General features: G+C 39.7%; 1 long non-coding RNA gene across 1 annotated transcript; it reads left to right on the forward strand.

The window, feature by feature from the left end:
• Nucleotides 1-2,985: 2,985 nt before the first annotated feature.
• On the forward strand, nucleotides 2,986-11,194 carry LOC146768368 (uncharacterized). Its single transcript, XR_014952868.1, has 7 exons — nucleotides 2,986-3,117; nucleotides 3,631-3,836; nucleotides 5,282-5,343; nucleotides 7,069-7,140; nucleotides 7,360-7,400; nucleotides 7,872-7,954; nucleotides 10,570-11,194. It is a non-coding gene; the product is annotated as an uncharacterized LOC146768368 (long non-coding RNA).
• Nucleotides 11,195-18,105: the final 6,911 nt, after the last annotated feature.

An 18,105-nucleotide genomic window follows, 5' to 3' on the forward strand; every position in this document is an offset into this window, starting at 1 on the left:
TCCACAGGTGCCAGCTGCTGGATTCACCATTCATTCAGTACCCCCCCAAACACACAAATTTATTTACATTTGGGGCAGTCTTCCAGGAGCTAAATGGCTGTTGATCCTTCTCTTGGCATCAATGTTAGGCAATGCTAGGGGTGTATTTGCTGAAGTAAGGAAGGGTAAGGCAGCATTTCTGCTCTTTCAAAAACTAAATATGATAAATCACAATTCATTATGACTCCTATGATAAAAGTACCACACGTAATGAGAACATGTAATCATTTGATTTCAGCTTCATGAGAACAGTGAGGGCTTTTCCCTGCTTCTCCAGCAAGTGTAGACAATGTCACTCAGGGAGATGCTCATGGTGTGCTGTGGAAAAGGGAATGACCATGCTAAATTGCAGCCCTGTTCAGTCCTTGCCTAGGAGACCACATCAATGATTCTGTCCTTCTGGAGAGTTCCCAGGAAAAGGCAAGCGTGTTTATTCACATTCCTGAGAGTGAAAGCTGGTGACTAGATGACTTGGGTTCCTTAAATGCCTCTCTTCACCTTGCTCTCCTCTCAGTTTTAGCTGGGGTGTTTCCAACCAATCAGTTTTTATTTCTCCATTGTGGCTGTGCAGTAATAGCATGGACACATATGAGAATTCACAGGTTGGTATTTTCTCTTTTCCTAGTGGAGGGTGCCTGGAAAATGAAGCAGCTCTATAAGAGCAAGGTTAGATCTGTACCCCTTTCACTGGAGTTTTGATTTTGTTCTGTATTACCCTCTTATTTCTGGAATGACTGTCTTTCAAAGTGGCTTATGACTAACACAAATGTATATTATTTCCACTGTGCTAAAAGACTAGAAGCACAATAGAAACAATTTCCATATTTACATTTTAGTCTAGTGTTACTTGTTAAAGTGACTGCATCAAAATCTGTCCATTTAATTTTCTTTGACATCTTTATCAAAAACTGCCATTTGCAAGAAGATTTTTTTTTTCCACATGAAAGTGAACTTCAATCAATTGCTTCAGTGAGTTAAAGGTTATAATGAGCAGATTACAAGTAGGCTAAATATGAGCTCTGGCGCCACTGTCATTAGAATGGCCCCAGCCTTTTCAGACTGCTGCTAAGTATTCTGAAGAGCAAGTGTGTATACACTTAGCAATAGATATGCCTCGATTTCAATTGATCAGTAAAGTAGGAAGGAATGACCCTTTTGGCAACCTGGGGATGACAAAGAGCATTCAGGAGGGTAGTGGGGTACATGACCACTATGAAAGGTCAGGCTATCTTGTGGAAATGCTCTTGATCTATTGACAAAATAGCTTGGCTTCATTTGTTCTTTGTTCCAAGACAGACACTGTTATGCCAGGCAATAAACAGAAATCTGCTGAGAGGCAGCATGTCTCCCAGGGGTTTCCAGGGCATTTACCTTCTTGCCCAACAACCCTTATTGCCTAATACATAGCATTTCTCACGCACTCTCAAACAAATGAGATCAGTGTCATTATCTCTGTCATTATCCTTTATCAAGGGGAAAAGGGGCTTTGACTCCTCCAGGGTCAAGTTGAAGACAGTGATCAAGCAGCAGCCAGAATCTAGTATTTGGTTGACTGAACATTTCCTTTCAGATGGGCAACTTTTAGCATCACCTACCAACCCTGATCCCTGGTCTTGAGCTTGGAGAAGAAAATCTGCAATTCCCCATTATTGCTCACAACGGACACCTGAGCTACTGGGAAAAAAAAAAAAAAAAAAAAAAAAAAAAAAAAAAAAAGCCAACAAGAGAGAGAGAAACTTATACAAAATCTGTGGGCCCAGTCCTGCACAGCAATCTGGCTGCCACCAAGCCAGTGTACCAAGTACATCATGAAGACAGCATGGAGCCTGGATCTCTAGCCTGAGGCTTGCCCAGGGGTCCTGCAATGCAGCGAGCCACCTTTCACACAGCCCACCTGTGGGATCTGCCTTCCCAGCTCACTGAGCTGCCACATCTCAGACACACGGTCCGGGGCACGTTTTGTTAGGCAGGTTGGACAGGACACAGCTTGTGTGACTGTTCCACAAGGACTGCCCAGTGAGCACATTCATGAGTTCCCCTACAGTTCTCATTGCTCCCTTCTGGTACCTTGGTGTAGGTTCCAGACATCACTGATTTGTAGCAGTGCCCTTTTAGCCCTGCACCACAGAATGAGCACTTCCTTCTTCCTTCTTTCCATTCTATTTGACTGACACTGAGAATATGTCAAAACCCTCTAAGCACTCAGCTGAACACCCACAAATCCGCTGACTTGATGATATCATGCCTTTTCCTCCTTCAATCTACCTTTGCAATTGTTTCCCACAGAAATGTCTCATTTGTTTTATTTTTTTAATCACTTAGAATCTAGCAAGTACGTACTCAGTTATTTTAAGCTTATTTAGGAACAAACCATTATCTTTAGTCAGCCTAAGACTAGAGTCTGTGTATCACCTGTTTCGTTATAAGCCCTCCCCGTTGTCATGGGTGAAATGTGCGTAGTACAACCTGCCTAGATACATAAATGACCTCAGGCACTGTAGTACATGATTCACTACATCCAAGAAAAGTGGGATGGGATGTTTTTCCCACAATGCAGGTGGGAACAGCAGAGGAACAGAGACACAGGCAAGGAAAATGTCTGAGCCAGAATCACACAAAGGAGTTCTCAAAAAGTTGTTTCAGACATTGGTTTCTTGTACCTCAAGCAAATACCCTAAGCAGGGGAGAACTCAGAACTGGAATCACTGTCTCTTAACTCTCAAGACTGATTATTCCATGCTGCTGAAGAAAATGATGGCTGGCACAAGGCTTATGCTCTGTCTGTCCTTTCTATGCCACTCTGCAGTTTGCTGAAGAAGACTGGCATGTGGCTTACCCTGACAAAAAACCTTTGCTCAGAATAAATGTTGACATTGAGTAGTGGTATGTGGGACTGGAAAAAAACAATTCTGGTATGGCCCTGAGTCCTGGGGACTTGAAACAGCTGGAGCACAACTGCTATTACCTCACTGCCAGAAACAGAATGCCTTATGAGGAAATGAGAACTTGAACGTGACTGCAAGTACTGAAACAACTCAGGGAGATTCAGGGAGATGCAGCAGTGGCTGGAAAGAGATGGTATGTAAAGGCTGCATAATTTGAAGAAATGCTGTTTTCCTCACAGGATAAGGGGATCTGATGGCCTCTGACTGCCAGTCCATGATAGTCCATGATGGCAGTTTTCTTCCTCTGTGGAGTGGGAGGTGATACAGCATATCTTTCATCTTGAAAGCCCTTTGTGTGTTTTTGTTTTGTTTTGTTGTTTGTTTGTTTGTTTCAGGGGGTTTTGTTTTGGTTTTTTTGGGGGGGGTTTGTTTGTTTGTTTTTGGGGTTTTGTTTGTTTGGGGTTTTTTTTGTGTGGTTTTTTTTTTGTTTGTTTGTTTGTTTGTTTTTTGTGGGGTGAAGGGGTAAGTATCTGGAAACAGGAAGTATAAGATGAAACATGGCCACTCAACTAAACTAACAGTGGCCACCCAGGTCTGGGCACAAAATGAATGGTTCCATGCTGGTCCTTCAAATTCAAAGACTATCTGAAAAGGTTAATTCTCAAAGTACCAGCTGAAGAAATGACCCACAATCCTTCTGTTACAGGCATTTGGATGTAATGAGGCAGTAAATTCAGCTATGCTTGGCAGTCATATGTGTTGTCAAGGCTTTCTTTATTCATGTGGTCAATAGAGACATGGGAGAAATTGTCAACAACTTTGAAGGCTTCTCCAGAGACCTTACCAACAATAGGCAACTCTGCTGCAAGACACATTTTAAGGTGCCGCTGTGAAAAGGATGGTAACAAACATGTAAGTTGTGAATTTTCACAAAATAATTCAATTTGCATTCTTAGAAATTGGGAACATGTATGGTTCTCAGCAAGCCAGTGTGAAAGTGACTGGTCAGAATTCCAGGGGCGTATCTGATGCAAGTTGAACATTTCTGCACTTTCTCTTTTTTTGGAATTTTTAACCAATATGATTTGTTCCTTTTTTTTTTTTCATAGTGACTTTTCTGCTTGCTGTGCTATTAACAGTGCAGTCTTTTAAATTGTGGGGAACAAAATATCATTTAACAGAAACTGAGACACTAGTGAGTATCAAACCACTGTGGATGACACTTGAAGGCTCTACATTTTTTTACTTAGTAGATTGGACCAGAGAAGGGCACTGTCCCCTTGACTTTAGCTTCTGTCCAGAAAATTCTGTGGGCCAAAGAAGAGGGAAAGGTGACGCCCATGGGACCTCAATGTAAGAATGCTCATTAACTCAGAGAGATCCTGGTTGTATGTGGTCTTGATTTTGAAATAATCTATACATACGATTGGCTTTAAAGTATCAAATAAAATAGAGTTATTGCTGAGTTCTTGGAGACTCTGCCCATGCTTAATTTTTGCAGGATGGAAAATTGTAGCCACTGCACAGTGCTTAGTGCTGGAATTGGTTGGAACATTACAGTTTTGTGGAACTCTGGCATTTATGAAAGAAAATATTTTTGATGAGTCCTGTTTCTTTGTATACCTTTCTCTTGATTTCATCTTTTTTATTCACATATTTTTATCTGAGATATTCACTTTTTAGCCACTACCCTACTGAATATGCTGTTGATCTGGGAGCCAAATCTTGCATACTTAACATGTTAGCATTTATTTAAAATAGTCTTTTTAGGCAGTGATGTGCCATAAAGGCAGCCTGGTTAGAAAGGAAAATTAGTGAACAAAAGACACATCTGCACAAAAAAAAAAACTGACATAGAAAGAGCTGCCTGGAATTGTGAGCCTGGGGACCAGCCCTGTGAACTAGAGAAAAACATCCTTGAAAAGGGCAGCTGGCCTCTTTGAAGTACAGCTGAGGTACCTAGAAACCAGAAACATCCACAGATACCACTGATAAGCACCAAACAAGGAGACTGTAACAACAATTTGCCATGTGAAGATGGAAAACAGTCTGAAAAAATAATAGCTCTGAAAGAACTGAAAACAGCATCCCCAGTTGTCTGTGAAAAATAGAAATTAAACAGGATCTATTGGTTGCTCAATGCCCCACTTCCTTTTACGACTATGTGTTATTAAAACACTTTATGTTTATCCAAAAATGAACCTGAGAACTTCTTGGTTAAATCCCATACAACCTTTCTATGAACATTTGGGCTCCCCTCAGGGACACCTGGCTAAAAAAGTCTGTGATACACATCTTTTTGGAAATGGGATGCTACCAGCTCTATTACTGTTTAAGTCTGTCCTCCTCTCTTTCAGGAAGGGTTGGTCCCCCAGGCTGTTCCCACCTTTTGAGATGGATTTGCTGATTTTGGAATCTGGTGAGTTCACTTCATATGAATAACATAAATATTAATATAAGTAAACATAAAAAAATCTGCTGTTATATCATTGACAAATTTGCTTCATTCATTATAAACAGTAATCTAAAATATTCGATAACTACTTGGCTGCTGCTGTCATTGGTTGTACCATAATACTGATTCACATTATTATTAATTGATACCATGCTCTTGTTTGATAATATATATTATTGATGGCAGATATTAATTTGAAATAACTTGATAGCTATTCATTCATATTCATTTTACTAACAACAGATATATTTTCTAGTGGCAACTTTTGTTGTATTTGTGGTAATCTGTAATAAAGAAAAGAAATTCAGTGGGCAAAGCTTTCACATCCTCATGTATTACAGACTCCCACAAACCACAGCTATTATCTCTCCACACCTTTTTAAATAATCACTCTACCAATACTGCTTCCATAATGAAACCAGGTTAATATGGATGCTCAATCCTTAATGATTTTCAGGAGAAAGTGTCAAATGTTCTTGCTTGGTGTTGAGAATGATTTTGCTTTGGTGTGAGGAATTAATTTTACATGCCAAATGTAAATGTTACTTGCATTTTGTGACATTTCATCATAAAGAAAAAAACATCTGTGTGTTATGGCATCACTGTGGTTCAAGTTATTTAATTTGGATTTTTTTCTAGTTTATGTGAAAGTTAAAGGTCAACATGGTCAGAAAGTCTAAAGGAACTGGGCTCCATTAGAAGAGTACATGTTTTACCTGGAGTCCAAACTAAAATGGTTTTACAGTTCATTTCAGACAGAAGCTGTGTCACTGGCAGGGAGTGTTGCTTTCTGCCCAGAGGAGTCCTTCCCTTCCAACATGCCCTCTTCCAGTGTGTGTTCTTGAGCAGAGATGCAAACTGGCTCCTCTCCCATTGAAGCTTTACAGCTTCTCTTTGCCTCTCTCATGTCACAGCCAGCAGCGGAGACTGATGTCTGTGTTCTTAAAGAAGGTGCTTTAATTTGTAGGTCTTTGCTTAGGGTTTGGACAAGAAGCTGCTTTTATTTAAGTCTGGATATTTGGGAGTTTGTTTTCTTTTTTTTTTTTAATGGCTGAGGGCTTTTTCACAAAAACAACTCCTTACTGAAATCTACCGACTTGGTAATTTAATTGCCTGTGCTACCGCTGTCTGCTAGTAAACATTTGACCTTCATGTGTTGATCTGTTTGCTAAAGTGAGCAGTCAATTATGGGGAGGAATTCCCTTCAGTATTAAGATCTAAAAGATCTTAATATAAGTTATATATATATATAAATTTATTTATTTATTTATTTATTTATCTTAAAATAACTAGGTATTTCCTTTTCTGAGAGCAGAAGGTATGAGAATAGGGGTGCTTCTCTGTTTTAATTTGACAGCTAAAATAGTGTGACTTGGCTTTCCTCTTTAATATTTTACTCCTTCTTGGATAGGGTTTAAAAAGAAGCTGAAAAGGGCTTATTATCAGCCACTCACAACAATGAAATTAGGCAAACACACATTTGGCAGTGCAACACACACTGATGAGGGAACGGTTGTGAGGTTTAGAATATCTGCTGTTTCAATTCCCTGATTGCTTCAGAAAAATGGGGAAAATATTGACAGGCAATCCTCAACTGACTAGCATTACTTAATCTTTTTTTCACCATGCTGTTTTTTCATGCTATGTTTTTTATTTATTTATTTATTTTATATGTCATGCTTGAAGCAGGCTGCCAAGCATTTGCTATCTGCATGGAATACAGATACATTACTGGTGTGCTACCAGAGGAGGAAGCTTGTGGTAAGTCATCTTTCATTCAAAGCTGGAGTTTTGGTACCCTCCATTTTTCTAATCCTGGACTTGTCTCATCAGTGTTGATGGGAGTAACTCTGTCAAGAACACACTATCAGCCTGTGAGACTGACAGGATGGAGGAACAATGGTAGTGATGAAACCTGGGATGTGAGGAGAATTTGATCCAGTTCCGTGTAATTTGATATTCATTCTTGTTCCCCTACAGAAATACTCACTCCAAAATGGACTGCTTGGGAAAAAAGAAAGGTGTGATCTTAAGTACATCTCTGCCTGATGAAATCAGTTACTTCACATCTCTTAGAGTGGGAAGGGGATTGTGTGAGATGAAACTTGTTGTTTGCTTGCATCTTCTTGTGTGCCCCAGAAGTGCAATGTCAAACATCAGGCTTGTGTGACAGTGGTGTGTTTTGCCATGTAACTCGTTGCATTGGGCTAGCAAGGAGCTTGTGCCCATCTCTGCTTCTTCCAAGGATTTATCTGCTTTGCAGTTCTTTTGCAAAAATAGAAATAAAAAAGCTAGGGAGAAGAGGGAAGGGCTTATTTGGCCAAATTTATCTATTTGATTAAAATGCCAGGTTTTGGGAAAAAATAAAGAAGTAAAGAAATGAAAACATCCTTCAGTTTTCCCAGATAATGTATTTTGATGCATTATTTAACAAAATAACATGCTGTTGACTAAAACACAGCCTGACTTCTAATTATTCTTATCTGCTTCAGAACAGAAAATGTTAAAGTACGGACATCTGACTTGTTCAGGATCCTATTCCTGTCTGGGCTACTCTGACCAGCAGTTAAAACAGGTTTGAATGTTCAATTTTACAGCTTTTTAAGTAAGATTTTTAATAGTATGTGGAATGGGAAATGATAACAGATGACGATCAATTCTCACTGCTTACTCCTAAACACTTACAAGTTTTGCTGGATTGACTGAAAATCTATCATTACCTTTTGGGGAGGTAAAAAAGTGGGCTTAATAGCATTTCAGTGATTTTCCTAGTTAGGCAGAGTTTATGAATGAATATATATCCATGGAACTAACATAGAAATGGAAATTTCTTTGTTGGTATATTGTGTGTAACAGTGAGTTTGCATGGGTACAGCTGTTATTGGTTTATGCAAGAGGCTTATGCACATGGGCATTCTCAGGGGAGTGCTATGAATTAACCAAAAGTATGATCATTAGGAGTGTTAGTGAAAGTACATAAAGTCTGTGCTTCAATAGCTACACTGAGAAGCACAGTACTCTTATCCTGTGTTAACTTAATGGATGAGAAATGGGGATGCCTTCTTCAGAGTCAACATGAACCTCAAAATTTGATAAATGCTGGTTTAATCTAGAAATTCTGGTTCCCATCACTTTGAGGGATACTCTGGAACTGTCAGTAGTAGAGTGCCCTTGGCTTTCTTCATAAAGAGCACACCTATTGCCAGAGAGAGCTGCATGTGCTTGACTTTCTCAGTTTATTGGTGTCAGATCAAGTTAATACTGGTATTTTTATGAAAGAAAAATACCTTGATATACCTAGCAATACTGTTGCAAAGTTATGGGATGTTCATACCTGGATTAGAAAAATGTATTATTTGTTACAGTTAGCTGGGATGAGGAGTTTGGTTCAGCTGTATGTTACTGATATATCTGATCTCATTTTCTGATGGTTTCTTCTAGCTACTTGTGAGGAAAAAATAAAAAGCTTATTCAAATTACATGTAAATTAATATTATTCTAGATGCAGTGTGATGGAGTTATTTGGAGATGTATAATTAATTGATCTAACTTTGCTTGCAGTTGCACACATAGGCCTTGAGAGAAGGCTGGATAATGTGTAGTAAACTCTTGAAGTGAGTGTTCTGCTTCTGTATTTTGTGCTTTGAAAGGACAAAGTGGGCTTAATCTGACTCTTGCAGGTCTGTGCCATGGGCAGTGATGACTTTGTTTCCATATCTCTCCCAGACACTCCCCCTCTCACTACTGCATAATACTGCATTGCAGGAAAGCAGGAGAGCTGAGGGCTGAGCACAAGTGAAGATAAACCTGTTTCCCCTGACTTATAAAACACCATCACCACATTATTTTCAGGGTAGGATGAAGTTTACTCACAAGGGAGGAGAAGTAACAAAGAACTTCTTTCTGTAAGACAGTCATGCTAAAATTGTAAAATCTAGTTTATAGATTCCAGTTTATGACCCCATTAATCATTCAGAAGTGATCTATTTCATGTTCCAAGTATGCATATAAGTTCAAAGTAAAAGTGGGTGCTTATCTACAGGATATTTACAGATTGAGATCTATACAAGAAATGATTGGCCAGACAAAATAATTGTGAATATAATTTTTTGCTATTACTATGTTATTTTCTATTTAAAAATAGTGAAATATAGTGAAATATTAACCTAAAATTAGGTGAAATATTTCTTATATGCATTTATTGACAAATATTGGCTTTTTAAAATCCTGAATAATGATATCAACAAATGCTGATATATTTCAACAAATAGCAGTATTGGATATAGCTGAAGTAGATTTATTACTAAGAATTTTAACCTGTATTTCTGAGCCAGAAATTTGAGCCTCTGGGGGAGCCCCACTACCAGGATTGTCTTCTAGAAGATTTAAAGTGCCTTTTATATCCAGAGAGGCTTTCTGTTAATAATTTTTAATGGATATTTGGCCAAAAATAAGCTGGAAAATAAGTTACTCAAACTAAAATATTTGAGTGAAAATGAAAAAGTAGATGGAAGTCACTCATTTTTATTTTGAAAGGTTACTCTGTTGACTGCTGTGGGTCAGATTCTTTGCCCCATATGTTCACTGACACACTACAGCTGCTGACCTACTCTGGGTGCCGCAGTGCAGCACAAAGCTTTCATGGGATGCCAAAAATCATGGAATGCTGAACCTGGAATTGTGTCAATATAGGATGGCAAGAACCTGAAGAGCCTGCAGAGGAATTATGATGTAATTTTCAGATGATTCATTTTTTTTTGAAAAAAATTTTCCTTGTGTGGGAGAGAAATGCTGCTTCAAAAACTCATCTTATTTAAACTACTGCACTTTTTTTTTTTTTTTTTTTGGCCAGGAAGCTTTTCTACTGAAAATTTCAGTCAGCCATGTCCAGGTTTTAGGGTGCTTTACTTACATATATGCTGCCAAAGATATACCCATTCCCACAGAAGACTGCCCTACTTCCTACAGGTCCTGATCTGCTTAGTTTGAACCTAGTCTGGATATTGACATAGTCATTGCAACGCTGCATAAGCGCAGCTAAAAGTACAATACAGACAGAACAGCAATTCCAGCTTTTCATTTGCTTTCTATTTCCTGAACTTCTAACTCCATAAAAATTTTGTAGTTTGTCAGGAAAAACAACTCTCTAGAAAGCGTCACTGTATTTGACTCTTATTTTTCTTATCCCAGACGCTGAATGCAAGGCAAAAATGGGAAATAAAGGAAGCAATACAGTGGGTCACTGAACCATCTGGGTTTAAAGCCTCATGTATTAAGGAGCCAACTTTTCCAGATGAGGATATACATATCCAGATGGGACATGCAACTGTTTCAAAGCTTGGAGATTTAATATTTTATTTCAATAATACTACAGTGACTCCAGTACTGATGTAATGTTGATACTGTTCCTTCACATATTCAGAGTTCAGTTTGAGCTAGAGATTCAGAATACTATTAAATGTATTTGCTACAGGATCTTAATACATATTCTGCACCTGTATTCCCTTAAGATTAATAAATAGTTTCTTTCTAAAAAAATATGTAAAAGGACTGCAGTGTTTGGATAAGGAAAGCAGCCAACATTTACTATGAAATGGGAATGGACTTCTTTTTTTTTAATGTATGATTTCATGTGAAATTGGAAGTTTGGTTCAGAATTTGTGTTCTCAACATGCTATACTTAGCAGCACTGTTAAAACCCCAGACCTACTGCATGCATATTTCTTTACCGCTGCACACACTCTGTTATTTAATGCTTTTCATTGCTTATGGACAAGAGAAAGCAAAAAAAAAATCAATAAAAAGTTTTATAACATGTTATGTTTTCTATAAAACACATAGAAAACAGTGTGCTGTTATTCCATCCTTTGTGCTACTGAGTAACTCCACTGGGAATTTGGAAAACCAGAAGCAAACCTTGAATGTTTGTTATTTCCTTGAAGACCTTAACGGTGCTAGGAATTAGTGCTGCAACCAGAGAACATGTGAGTATATGTATAAATACTTTGGGCTTTTTCCTAATTACTGTTTGTTTAATGAATCTACTGCATAACCTTTGGAGCAGGTGCCAAAACTATTTTGCATGAAGTTAAACACTAAAGCTGAAAATTACTTGGTCTCTATTTCAGCAATTCCCTACCAAGGTTGCCTCTCTTCATCTTATCTCCCTGGCTCATTTGTCCCTACACAATTTCTGTGAACAATCAGGAAATATCTGGGGTTTTTTTTGTTGGTTTTTTTTTCACTAGTATTATGAAAGTAATTGCTAAAATTTCATATTCCTACATCAGTGAGAAATATGAAAGAATGCATCCTGTGATTGCTTATATGAAGGGTAGAGAAGAAAGGTACAGAGATGAAATCCATGCTGCTCCATGGAGCACACTGCAGGTCCATGAGACAGCCTGGATAATGCCTGTGCAGAAGAGTTCAGGCTGGACAATGTGGTCTGTAGAGCACTGAAGGGCTGTAGCCCAAGGATGATTATCCAGCTCTCATTTTCATTTTGCTCAGTGGGTTTCACACTTCAGCCAGTGTTTTGCTGAAGCAAAACACTGCACAGCAGTGCATGTGTAGACATTCAGTGGCTGTATGAAGGAGTGGAGTTTAGAGGGGAGAGGTTCAAGGCTCCTCCAATTGCACCAACTCTATTTGAGCTGCCCTAACTCAGCTGTAAATATCAGCATTCCAGGAAATCATGCTGTTAACAAGCTGCAAGTCATCCCTGGAGCTCCCTCCAGGACAGATGTGTCCTCTCACCCAGCAGAGAAGTAAGTGGGCTCTGATGGGATTCCTCTGAAGGGGAGTTTAGTCGCCATGGGGTCTAGGGGGCATTTCAGGGGACACAGAACCAGGGCAGGGACATGGAAATGGGAAAGGGACAAGGATTGTTGGAGCCAGGTAGAAGGCTCAGGCAGACCCTGCATAGCCCCAGAGCCCTGGCAGGGTTATGGGTGGGGGCCAAAGTGGAGGTTCTCAGATGGCCCCTGGAGATCATCAAGTCCCCCCTGTGAGGGGCTTAGTCAGACTCAGCATTTAGGCAAGGTCCATGCTGTGGGAGGTTGTGCTGGTTTTGGCAGGGCTAGAGTTCATTTTTTCACAGTGGCTAGGGAAGGGATATGTTTTGGATTTGTGCTGAACACAGCATTGATAATATAGAAATGTTTTTGTTATTGCTGAGCAGGGCTTGTGCAAAGCCAAGGCCTTTTCTGCTTTTCATACTGTCATGCTGGCAAGGAAGTTGGGAGTGCCTGGGAGTTTGGGAGGAGACACAGCTGGGACAGGTGACCCAAACTGACCAAAGGGATATTCCAGACCATGTGGTGTCATGTTCATTGTATAAAAAGGTGTGTGGGGGGGAATATTTAGAGTGGTAACAATTGTCTTTTCAAGTAATCATTATGTGTAATGGGGCCCTCCTGGGGGTGTGTCTCTCATGGAGATGGCTGGACACCTACCTGCCCATGGGAAGCAGTGAATTCATTCATTGTTTTGCTTTGTTTGTGTACACAGCTTTTGCTTTCCCCATTAAACTGCCTATATCTCAACCCATGAATTTTCCAGCTTTTTCCCATCCAATCCCACCCCCGACCCCGATGGTGGGGAATGAGTGATCGGCTGCTCAGGGCTGGGCTGCTGGCTGGGGTTAAACCACGGCAGAGGGTCAGAGCCCAGAGTCATGCCAGCTTTGTAGGGCAAGGTCTTGTGCAGCTGCAGGCCTGGCTCTGCACTGCTGGCTATGGGCTTGAGGCAGCCTGAGATACCTGGCAGGCAGGATGCCATGGGTGCCAGCTGCTCCCAAGGACTGGGAGCTCTCGGGGAGCCCCATGGGCACATCAGGGCAGAGTCCTCCCAGCCAAGCTTATCCCACCTCCAGGGGTTGCAGGGGGCAGTGAGGTGGCCCCAGCCTCATCTCCCTGGGGATGGGGATGAGCAGAGGCCGGGAGTGAGGAGAACCACGGTCAGACACAGCCCAGGGTGTGCCCAGCCAGGATGGGGTGCTGTGCCATGGCCAGACACACCCACAGCTGTAGCACAGCTGGAGGCAGGTACACCTGCCATGCAACCCAGGTAGAAACTAAGGCCCGTGGGCAGAAGGTGTGAGCCCCAGGTGAGACTGGTCATGGTGAGATGTGTCAGTGCACTCAGTGCCCTGTCTGGCCCTAGGAGGAATTTACCTGAATCATTTGCAGCTATTTGAAAAGGGTGACACCTCTCTTTTCCCCCCAAGGAACCTCATTGCTAGCATTAGTAGTAAGTCACTGCCATCAGCTGTATTCAAAAACTTTTTGCATGAAATATTTTTAATGAGTCCAAAGACCAGAACTAACTCCCAGATATATAGCAAGGTGTCAGCAGACAGGCTGATACTTCTTAGAATACCAGTCTCCAGATTAAAATAAATTGATTTTTATTGCACCCATCTTTTTGCCAAGTATTGACACCAAATCTACAGAGCCAAACAATGTGAATTAACAAATTCTTGGTTCTCTGCAGCAACTGGAAACAACAGTGATGACATTAGCATAATTTCTCTGCTGCCAGTTTCTCATGCCAAGTCCTGCTATAAAAATATTTTACTTCTCACTCAGCTGTTGTCTACCAGTAGATAGGACACTTTATTTGCAACAGGGGGTGTTTTATAATGAATATCTAGTAGTATGAGTTTGAATTACCCATTAGTATAGCCTTGCTTTACAAATTAAAGGCCAGTCCTGAATTTTGGCTTTATTGGATGTTTTATATAACCTTTCTCTTCTTTTCACCATAGCATCTGAGAACCATATAAGCATTTAATGCATTTATTCGCAGAATTCCCATGTGAATAAGGGGAATACAATTGTCTGTACTAGAAACACAGGAAATTAATATGAGGCCTGAAATGACAGTACAATTTAGTCTAGCTCCAGACAGGAAATCTGTAGCACAGCTAGAAACTGAATCCTGACTCTTATCCAAGTGTATCTCAGCTACAAGACCATCTCTCATCTGGCTGGACTGGTCTCCAGGAGGAAGGATGATTTCCTACAGCAGAATCACTACTATTTTCACTTTAGCTGCCTCAAAATGGGAAGAGCTGCTCATTCATGTAGGCAAGCACATCCCAAAACGGTGCCAAGCATGCTGAATCCTGTCCTCAGCGTGCCCCTAGCTCCTGCCTGTGGTCACAGTTAGCTGACCAGAGGGGTGTGAGCTGGCTCCCAAAGCAGCCTACATGCTAAAAAGATTTTGAGGGAGTGTGTGAGGCAGTTATCTGGCAGAGCTGCCCATCAGTTTGTGTGTGCATTACATAATAGTCTCACTACAAACTCGCCGTGCCTTTGTGCACATTAAGCCCTTGGCCTGGAATGGAGCAGCCATTTTCACTTGGCATTTTCACTTCACTATCACTTATGGGATTAAGTGGCAGTAATTTCCAAACTCAATCCAGTACAACTATGCCCTTTGGCACACACTGATTTTTATTCAGTGCACCTCAGTTCATTGTGTCAGGTGTAGTGTTCTTGACATTACAAGTATAAGCTGATTTTTAATACTGATAACATCTTGAAGTTAATTCAAATTCTCATGTGATCTCTCATTTAAATTTAAATTATTTGGATTTATAGAGACACACACAGGAGGGACACTGTACAAATGCTTTTGTATGAGTTGCCAGCAGCTCTTATAATATGTTAATTTGGGAGTCTCCTGGTCTTAACTTTCCTTTTTCTCCCTTACACTGCCACAACAGAGTGATATTTAAACATCTTCTACAAGCCAAGGCCTTGAGTTGTTTCCAAATTGACAGCTGCAGGCTGGGAAGTGTGAATGAAAGCTTGTCTGTGCTGCTGATGGCCAAAAAGTTCCAGAGAAAGGCTCTGCAAATGCAGCAGAAATGAGAAAATCTTTCTCTCCCCATCCTTTGAGGCAGTCTGATTAGTTTCTTCAGCTGTCATGATTGTGATTTCTGAGCATAAGCTTGCATGCACTGCTGTAATTTTTCTTTCATGTTATGCACCAAAAGGTTTTGCATGTCCCAGTGTGGCAGTCATCTCTAGTATGGATTTTGGGGCCTCTGTCAATTAGTCCAGCACTTGATCTGTTTGATCATATCCAAGTATCTGAAAGGCTTGAAAACAGGTTAGTTATATAAAAAAATTCCAGTAACAGCTCACTATGGTAATTGCTCTTTTTTTTTTCCTTAAAAGACATGTTGCTACATGGTGGTCACAGCATGTATTTGTGTTGTTACCCTACAAGCTCACCTTCCTGTGGGTTGCAAAGGGAAGTTAGAAGTGTGGGTTGAACTTCAAGCAGGTGGATATGAACTGTTTGTGGTTTTAATAAAGGCATTTGAAACCTGGGCTGCATTCCACATTCAGACACTTCACAGGTGCCAGTCACTATGGTGACAAACTCACCAAGTCAGGCTCAGTAGAAGACTTGGTTCTGATGGTTGATGAGATGGATGTTTGTCTCAAAAATTCAGCAGTTCTTTCTTTTCTGATCCTTCATCTACCATAATCAGATAATATTCTTTGTGTGATAATCAATATTCTGCAAGGCAAGTAAGGCAAATTTTGCAACATATCATAAGATGTCAGAAATAGTATGGGTTACAAGTTGTCTAAGAAGGTGGAATACAGAAGTTGATATTTGACCAAAGGGTTACAAAATTTCATTGCTATCTCTAAGTGGTTGAATGGCCCTTGGAAAATGGAGAAATGATACAAAGATACATCTCTTGAAAGTATCAAGCAATGTCCCATGTTTTGTCTAAAATACTGCACTGAATATGGCTTGCAATTATAGTAGTCATCTTTGCAGCATGAGCAGTGTTCATATTCTGCACATCAAAATTCCTTGAGTACCTCCTGTTTAGCTCTATATATTAATATCCTTCAAATATTCATATTTTGGCTGAAAGCTCCTAGAATTCTCATACCTACAAATTTTAAAATGTATTTTTAATTTTACTCACATTAAAGTGTGCTGTTAAAATGCTTTTTTTATCTTTCTGGATAAAAAAAGATATCTTTCTTTATCTGAGCACCATAAACCTTCTTGGTCTTCAAGGTACAAGCTTCACTTCAACTGCTATTGGTAGTAAATTGTGCTGATAAAGGGAAACAGTGAAGTTGTAATTAATTCCTACACTTAAATAGCTCTATAGCTCTTCCAGAGCTATAGAGACTGGTCTGCTTATGTATGCTATGTATGTCCATCCACCTAACTCCTCTGTAATTTATGAAGAGAAGCAAATGATTTCCATTCTGAATTCTTCTCTGGGATAGGTATTCCTGTCCTGGATAACCACTTGAGGCCAGTTTTATTTCACATCCTCTCTGGCTGCATTTGCTAAAATGTCCTGCAGAATCCACCTTATCTGCAGTGTTACATAAAGTGGATTCCAGCAAAAGGAACTTTACTTGCTAAGTGTAGGCAGAACTGTTAAGTGAATGTGCAGCTTAATCTGTTTCCTTGTAGAGGACTGTAGGAACACTCAAGAACCTTTAGCTTAAAAAAGTATACACATGGTAAGTGGCTGACAACCTACAGCTGGGACCTACCATTCATGAAAAGGTAACAACTAGACCATCTGAGCTAGAATAGACTAGTCTGACTTTAGATTATCAGACTAGTAGAGGTGAGATGAAGTTTATTAGGAGGAGCATGTGATAAAGCTCTCAGGCTGCTGCTACCTCTGAGTTCAGTAATTTGAGAGAAGAACCAGGTGCTTTTGACTACAGGTTGGCTACTGAGCATCCATTTAATGCAGCTTCAGAAAAGGATGAGGTTTGACCATTCCAAGCTTCTCACAGGATCTAAGCTGAAAGAGCTCAGTTTGATAATCTCTCTTCAAGAATGATGCACTACAGTGTATTACTAAGAAACTTTCTAATAAGCAATGGTCTCTTTACATTTGGTGTGTTTACAACAGGCAGAGATGGTTTTTTGTGCAGTCTTCTTGTGTTGGGCTAAATGTCAGGACAAGAGAACAAATTACATAAAAAAATCAAAAATATTAGTCTCAATATCAGTGATCAATATAAGGAAAATCAGCCTAATAACATGCAAACAATTTTTATACAAAGTAAGATTTTCAAAGTTATGATCAGTTTGGTTTAAGAAAGATTCAGTGATCCTCTTATGCAGGACCCTGAATGAAAGTACACTGATTGTTAAATTCTTTGAATTATCTGAAATTGTGCACTTTTCCAATCCTAACCAGTTTACTGACTTTAAAATTTAATTTACTATGCATTTTTCTACATGTTCAAATATGTGTTGCCTATCCTATGAATATTAATGACATATCTACTCACAATTAAACTGCTGAAGAGGAATTTTATGAGTTACTGCAGAAGGTACAAGGATAAGAAGACTTGAAAGCTGAATTCTGCTAGAATTTAATTAATGAACTCCATTCCTAAAAATACTATGATCTCTAGGTTTTACTGCTCCAGACTGCAAAATTAGTCCATGTTTGTGTGATCTGGTTTTAAATGGGGACAGACAGCTGATTACTAATATTATCTGCTAACCTCTGTTTAACTGCAACTTTTCTTGATTTACATCAAATCAGTAATTTTTGTAGGGTTGGGGAATAAAGTAATAATTGCTGCTACAGAGACATTATGCAGAGATTGCATTTCCAGCAAGATTCCATTAAAATCTTTTGCCTTCCTGATGGTTCATCTGTGAAGACCATGGGAAGTTTGTTTTGCCAGATGTTACCCTCCA

This window comes from Lonchura striata, chromosome 2 (genome assembly GCF_050655825.1).
Source record: "Lonchura striata isolate lonStrDom1 chromosome 2, ASM5065582v1, whole genome shotgun sequence".
Taxonomy (NCBI): Eukaryota; Metazoa; Chordata; class Aves; order Passeriformes; family Estrildidae; genus Lonchura; species Lonchura striata.